The following is a 7919-nucleotide window of genomic DNA, read 5'->3' as shown; positions in this document are numbered from 1 at the left end:
CTCTTTGATATGCTACACTAGCATTTTTAAGACCAAAGGGCATCACATTCCAGCAGTAGGTACCCCAAGCACATGTGAATGCAGTCTTATGTTGATCTTTAGGAGCGATGCGAATTTGGTTATATCTGAAGAAACCATCCATCAATGATAGCATCTCATATCTAGTAGTCATGTCAACTATGATGTCTATATTTTGCAGTGGAAAGTCATCTTTAGGGCATCCTTTATTGACATCCCTAAAATCCGTACAGATTCTGATGCCCCCAGTTACTTCGCTAACTGGTACCGAATTTGAAATCCAGTCTGCATAATCAATGGGTCTGATAAAGCCCACATCTAATAATTTTTTTAGTTCTACCTTGACCAAGAGAGCCACCTGGGGATGCATCTTTCTGAGTTTCTATTTGATAGGCTTGGCATCTAATTTTAATGGCAAGTGATGAAGGACTAATTTTGGATAAAGGCCAGGCATATCTGCATAGGACCACACAAAACTAATCTTTTTCTCAAGAAAGAAATTGACAAAATCTATCTTTTCCTATTTTGATAGAGAAGCAGCGAAATGAATGACCTTAGGGTTGTCAGGTGTAACCAAATTTATCTCTTCGATCATTTCCACAAGCAATTTTGATTTATCTTGACTTGATAGGGGTATGTCCAATCTTCCACCTTTGGGCGCCTCAGAGAGGTTTTCACCCACAGGTACATCTTTTATTTTTAATTTTTCATGGTCAGAGAGCGCCTTACGGTTTTCACTCAAAGACCTATTCTTTTGATTTTTTACTTTTTCTTTTTCATTTTTATGACTAGAAGATGGAGTTGACTCCCCAAAATATGCTGTGGAATCTAGATCAATAGTAAATCCTGCTTTATGATCACCTTGTGGTATGCCTTCTCAGAGTCCTAGAAATTCGGCAATTGCTTCATCATTTTGAAAACAATCTAATGTGAGTGGTTCTTGTTGGTCATGAGGATAGACAAGGGGCATGTCATCATCGGTTTTAAGGAGAGAGAGGGTTGAGATGGTAAAAATGTAAATGTCTGTGGTATCATTGTCTGAACTGCTTGCATCTGATTCGGAGCTTGGGTCCCAGAATGACTCTATCCAAGCATTAGGGCATGTTTTAGGAGGGGGAGTTATTTCATGTTTGTCTTCCATGGGCAAATCATCAGGGTCAAGGAAAACATTGTCAAGGGCATAGGAGCTAGAAGAAAAGGAACTCCACTCCCATTCATTAGAATCAGTTTCAGGTCAGGTATCCTTAGGTGTTGTTTCATCATCGGAATCACGCCCCTTTCTACACATGGTCACTTTGGTAGATGAGGGTCCAATTCACAATGGTACAAAACCTAACCCTAAAGTTGGAGGTTGCATCTTGGGTATAATAGGTTCTAACCTTCCTTTCTTGTTAGGGCCCAAGCCACTGTAGCCATCATATCCCTTTTTCTGTAGCATAGTAAAACCTTTTCCGTACCGCTCCACTGGCAACCTGATAGGGGGTGTCTTGGTGGGATCCTTATAAAGCCAATCTATGACATCATCGTCCAAAGTTTCTTTATCAAGTTCACCCCATCTTGTAAATGTAGTGGGGGGCTGATATTGAATGACTATTTTAGGTTCCTTTTGCAACAAATGTGGTTTGCCATGTGATTTTGGAGATATTGGTTAATTCCCAATGAGGAATGTTTGAGCCATTGAATACTCTCCGCATCCTTGGTCCTGTATCTTCAATTTTCCTTTGACAGCCTCTAACAATTCATTAGGATCCACATAACTATGTGAGTGGGTCTCCCTATTAACTGTGACTTGTGCTTCGGGGAATCCTTTAGATTAGCACAAAATTGAAATGGATTACGATCTCCTGGAATTGTTATCTCAGTCCCATTGTAAGGATATTTTAAACACTGATGATAAGTAGATGGAACTGCTTTCATTGCGTGAATCCATGGATGGCCAAGAATCATATTGTAAGGGAGATCAAGGTCTAGGACCTGCAGGAAAGTGTTTTCTGTCACTGGACTGACTCTGATAGGCAATGAAATTACCCCTTTAGATGGACGCTCAGCATCATCATATGCTTTGATTGTTATTCTTCTAGAAGAATCAATATCATTTTCTATATAACCAAGACCAATGACCTCTCTCAGGGTACAAATGTTAAGACCTGCTCTGCCATCTATCAAGACTCGTTGGATCTTGCAATTATGGACAAAGACTTCAAGATGTAAAGGATCATTATGTGGGAGCTTATCAGGAGAAATATCGTTATCAGAAAAGGCAACGTGTTGGGAAATAGCTAGATGTCCAATTCGAGCTTGAAACTGGTCAACATCAACGTCTATCGGGACAATGGACTCAATTAAAGCTTTATCTAGGATTGCGTGATGCATAGGGGACATTCTCAACAACTCAAGGATTGATATTTGTGCAGGTGTCTTTCCTAGATGATCTAGGAGATTATACTGACTCATAGGAGTTGATTTGGGAGGAGTTGCAGGAGCTCCTTTCAGGACTATTTTATATCGACGAGTGGTGACCGCGCAAGAAGGATCTTGTCCCTTTATTCTTATGGTGTAAACATACTCATTTGATGCTCAAAAACAATTGATGACATTGTTATAGCTAGTATTTGCATAATTTTCTATTTGGGTAGAGTTTGAAGAAGATGCTTTACCCTTGTCATGATCAAGCAAAGGAGTTTTGAAAATTGTATGATTAGTGTTAGAGGTCACGTTGTGTAGGTCTACCTCAATTACTCCTTGATATAACAAGTCTTGAATCATATGTTTCAATTGAAAACATGATGTGGTTTTATGTCCTTTTGACCAATGGTATTCACAATATGCATTATCATTCCACCAATGCGGCTTTACCAATGGTTCTGCCTTGATATCTGGTAACTTGATAAATTTTGCTTGTATTAATTGTTTCATTACTGACTCAATAGGCTCTCCCAATGGTGTAAACTGTCGAGGAGGCCCATCCCTTGATCTGAAAGGTTTGTGTTGCTGGTTTTGTTGCTGACCTTGTTGTTGATTATATTGTTGAGTGTATTGTTGATATGGCGGCTGTTGAGTAACATTGCTCACTGGTGTTTGATTTTGTTCCATAGTTGACATATTAGGAGCACTCAATTTCTTTATTTTGAATGGGGGTTGATTTGCATTCACCGCTCTTGCATCAACAACTCCATCATTAGTGACATTCTTATTTTTGTACCAAAATCTATTTCTGTCCCATGAATTGTTTGTGTTGTCACTGTCTTTGTTGAGCTTAATGATTCCCTTAGCTACAAGAGTAGTTTCAATGTTCATCCCTTTCTTAATGAGTTTCTCAATGGTACTGGGACTTTTCAATTTGAGTTCATACATCATTTCTAGGACCAAATTTTGAATAAATAAGTTCACTTGTTGTTCTTCAGGTATATCTAGGGAAGAACGACTATACAAGCTTCGCCATCGTTGCAAGAAAGTCACTAATGGTTCACGTTGCTTTTGCTTGGTGTTGCATAAATTTGACATGGTCACTTCACTGTCAATGTTGAATGCGAAGTGGGATATAAACTTTTGAGCCAATTCCGACCATGTCTTTATATTCCCTGGCAAATGTGAATACCAACCCATGGCTTGTCCTATGAGACTTCATGCAAATAAGTGCATTAAATATGTTTCCTCATAACTCACTTCAGTACATGCCATGAAAAATTCTCAAATATGATCTTTTGGATTGCCATTCCCTTTATATTTCTCAAAATTAGGTGCCTCAAAATGCTTAGGGAAGGGAGGCATGTACAAGCTCTTGTCAAATGGATTAGGACATAAATCTTGATCTATGTACAACTTCTTTGTTCCTTTGGTTTCCAATGCGTCGACTTGTCATTGAAACTTCTCAAGCTATTGTGCAAATGCGTTAGGTAGTGAAGATTTTGGAAGTTCATCATTTACTCTTGGGTGTACGCTTTGTCGATACATCATGTTCTCCATTTGCTGTTGATGCTCAAAAATTGTTGTCTTTGGTGTCTCTGGCATATAATGTTCTTGGTACACCTCTTGTTGCGGTGGTTGTGCCATGCCTTGATATTGACCTTGTTTTTGTGCTTCTTGTGGTGGAATCATCGTTTGTAGCCTAGGTTGATATTGCACAGACATCAATTGTGGTTGTGAAGTATGATAACTTGTTTGTCTTGGCACATATTGAGGCACATGTTGTTGATGCTGACGAATTGAAATTTTCTGACTTTGTGCCAATTGTTGTTGTCTTGATGTAAATCCCATCATTTGCAAAAAAATTTTTTTTGGGAGGTTTTTGTTGTTTCTCCTTAAGATGGGGTAGGGCACTTGCATTGACTTGTTGTGTTGTTTGTCCAATCCATTTTGGTGGTTGCAAGTTTTCATTAACTTGTAATAGTGCAGAAGACGCTGCAACTTGTTGTTGAATGCGATATTGTTGTTGTTGTGCATTTCTTGTTTGCACATTCGATTGTTCCTTTTGTGCATTCCCCAATTGTTGCAACATTTGCTGTTGGTGCAAACCACTATCTGTAGCTCTTTGTGTTGCCATTATCGAAGGATCTGTCACAATAGTTTGCATAACAGGTACTTGAGTATTTGGCAAATATATTGAACTTAATGGGACATAGGAACTTTGTTGCATTGTGGAATTGTTTTGGACATTGGTGAGATCAGGCATTCCAGTCGTAAAGCTTTCTTGCATCTTAGATTTTGATCCAATTTTATGCATGCGAGGAACCACTTCTTGTTGAGGGACAGCTGTCAATATTTGTGTGGCCCTCATTTGATCTTGTGTTATAGGTGTTGTATTAAATAACGGATTATTTATTGTTTCAAATGGTGACTTTTGAGGAATAGTCACTGTCAATGCTTTTGAAGCACGTTTACTCATCAAGGTATGTTGAGTTTCTTGTTGCACATTTTCTTCGTTTGGATGTGGAGAGAAACTTAACAGCTCACCACCTTGTTGTTTTTGTGCATTGATTTTCTCACTTGAGGAGGTCACATTACTCATCATGTCAAGATATTTTTGTGGGAACATCTTAAAGACCTTGTTCAAGAATTTATCCATCTTTTTCGTCAACTTTGGATATTTAAGGAACATATCAGCATCATCGGAAGCATTAGAATCTGATGAAGAATCTGGTAAAATACTTGGATTTGTTTCTTGTTGAATGCCTTGATCTAAACCAAATCCTTGTGAAAGAGTTTGTTCCTCATATAATGTTTGAGTTTGAATGTCATGTTGCAGGTTCGATTGATTCCAATCAAAAGGTGCATTTCCTCTTGGTGTTGGTGGAACACTCCCATGTCCTGGTTTCATGGGTGCAAACACTGGTTCATATAATGGAGGTGGTCCAAGGTGAACCATTCCATATGGTGGTAATGATGTGCTTGACGAACCTTCAATTTGTATTGTTTGACTAGTTTGAAACTGTGAGTTTGATATGTTGCCAATGGGTTGATACGTTGGTTCGCCCATCTTCTTAGATTTTGACCTTGTTTCAATAGGCATGTCACTTATGCAAATGCAATATTTTTGGAATTTTTCAAGGATAATATATGATATGCAACTAAATGCAAACTAAATAGATGAAAATGCAATCTATGGCAAGAATGCAGCCTATGTTTTTGTTGTTTTTTCAAGATTTTGACAAACTCATGAATGCAATTCTAAAAATGAGACCCTTAGGAAATTGAAATGATGTCTAGACCTCAAAGGACAAAAGGACCAAGTGACAAAAGGACAAAATTACAATGTCTCCCCTATATGCTTGGATACTAAGCTAGGTTTGAACAAATGACATTGATGACAAAAAGACAAAAGTTTTTTTAAGGTCTAGACTTCCTAACAATAAATTAGGGTTTACCAAAGATTTGCATTACTCAAGTATGACAAAACCTAGTTTTGACACTATATGCAAAGGGACAATTACTATGCAAATGACCTTAATATGATATGATAATGACCTAAGCTTAATGAAGAGACCTAGGGTATGCAAATGTGACCTAATGTTATGAGGACAAGGATGCAAATGCAAATGTATGACAATGTCAACCTAAGACAAAACCTAAGGTTGAATTATGAAATGGTATTACTCTAATGCAAGAGGACACATGCAAATGGATGACCCTTATTGATATGCAAAGGAGTATGACCTAGGTGAAACCTAACCTTGGTAGTTGATAATGAATTTGCAAAATGCAAACCTAGGATGAACCTAATGTTGGACATGCAATATGACACCTAAGTGAGGACCTAATAATGACATGCAAGGGGACACCTAAATGAGAACCTAATAAGGACATTCAAATGGACACCTAAATGAAATGGACCAAGTGGAATGCAAGAATGATGCTTTAAGCCCTAAGTATGGACAATGGAGGACCTAAATCTAAGTGACATGAATGTTGAGACAAGATTTTGAAAAATGTTTGAAGGTGTTTTGAACTTTGTTGAATGAAATACTCTTTTGTTTAACCTTGTTTTGAATCAATTTGTCTTGTTTTTGAAATGAGACACAACTCAATTTTTTACAAGCAAAGAAGACAAGATATTTTAACTTAGACTCAAGACAATCATGCTCATTCACACATTTCTTATGGTAGGTAAGGATAGTAGATACTTGAGAGGTAGACTCGTTATGAGATTCAAGGAGAATACATAGATGCTTGGCCCCACGGGCTCCCCTCCACGTCACTCACTTCTCAGGGCAGCCAAGCATCAGTCCCCATGGAAATCTCCCCATGGAAAACTTAGTATCTCTTCCAAGTGTCTGAACTCCTCCTTCTCAAGCAACTAGAAGGATTTTGGCCTCTAAATACAAGGTGTTTAATAAGGATTTTTGTTAAGCGCTACTCCTTGGTGTCACGCAAGCATGATTGAGACATAGGCCCACCAAGATACCAAACAAATGTAGTCGCACAAGCATGATTTAGACCATGAGACCCTACTTAGATGATGATATGAGAAAGAGTCCAAGGGTCATCACTTCCCAAGTAACTACAATTCCCATGTAACCCTTCCTTCAAAGCTTTTGCCCATCAGGTATTTATTTATAGTGAGTTAGAATGCCAAGGTACTCTAGCTATGCTCACTTTGGGTCGTTCCCCTCTCACGATTGTCACTTGCTTGCAAAAGAAAGCAAATGATCGGGAAGGCAGGCCCTCTAGAGGTAACAAACAATCCAAAACATGAGAATGGTATCGAAGGTCTAGATTTCTGATCACCCTAAGAAGGATGAGAGCATACTCTCCTACTCCAATGTCAAACTCGACAAGAAAAGTGAACACATGTTCATTCCATCCTACTTAGCAAACATACTAGGTGCCTAATTAAAAATCACAAACACAAAGTTTGGTTGGAATATAAGGCAACCTCCAAAACACTAAGTTAGGCATTTGATTTGTTTGGTCTTTGACTAGTGAACCTGCATAAGATTTGTTAGTAGTTTCATTCCTTTTTTGTCTTCGTCACATGTAAAGCCAAGGTGCTACACAGAGAATCAGTACCATAAAAAGTAGAATATAAGAACAGAATGAAAACAAAGTAATTTGCAAGTAAAAACATTGACTTTCACCTTTGTTTCTGGCCTTACACAGGCGCAAAATGTCTCAACACGGGCACAGAATGCCTTGACATAGGCGTAGAATGCCTTGACATGAGCATAGGTCTCCTTAACAAAGGTGTAGATCCCTCCTACACAACCGCAGAAGTGTCCTGAAAGCTCTGGGTCACCCTGTTTCTTGAGTTTTCCACCTGCAAATCAGCTCAAAAGCACTCAAAAACATAGTTAAGGGGTTAAGTTCATGTCGGGTTCAACAACTAATGTATATCAGGAATTTGGAAAAACATCAAAGCAAGTAGATAAATTAGACTAGCTCAATCACAAAACTAGATTGCAATG

This window comes from Cryptomeria japonica, chromosome 10 (assembly GCF_030272615.1).
Source record: "Cryptomeria japonica chromosome 10, Sugi_1.0, whole genome shotgun sequence".
Classification (NCBI taxonomy): Eukaryota; Viridiplantae; Streptophyta; class Pinopsida; order Cupressales; family Cupressaceae; genus Cryptomeria; species Cryptomeria japonica.
This window is presented reverse-complemented; position numbering follows the sequence as displayed.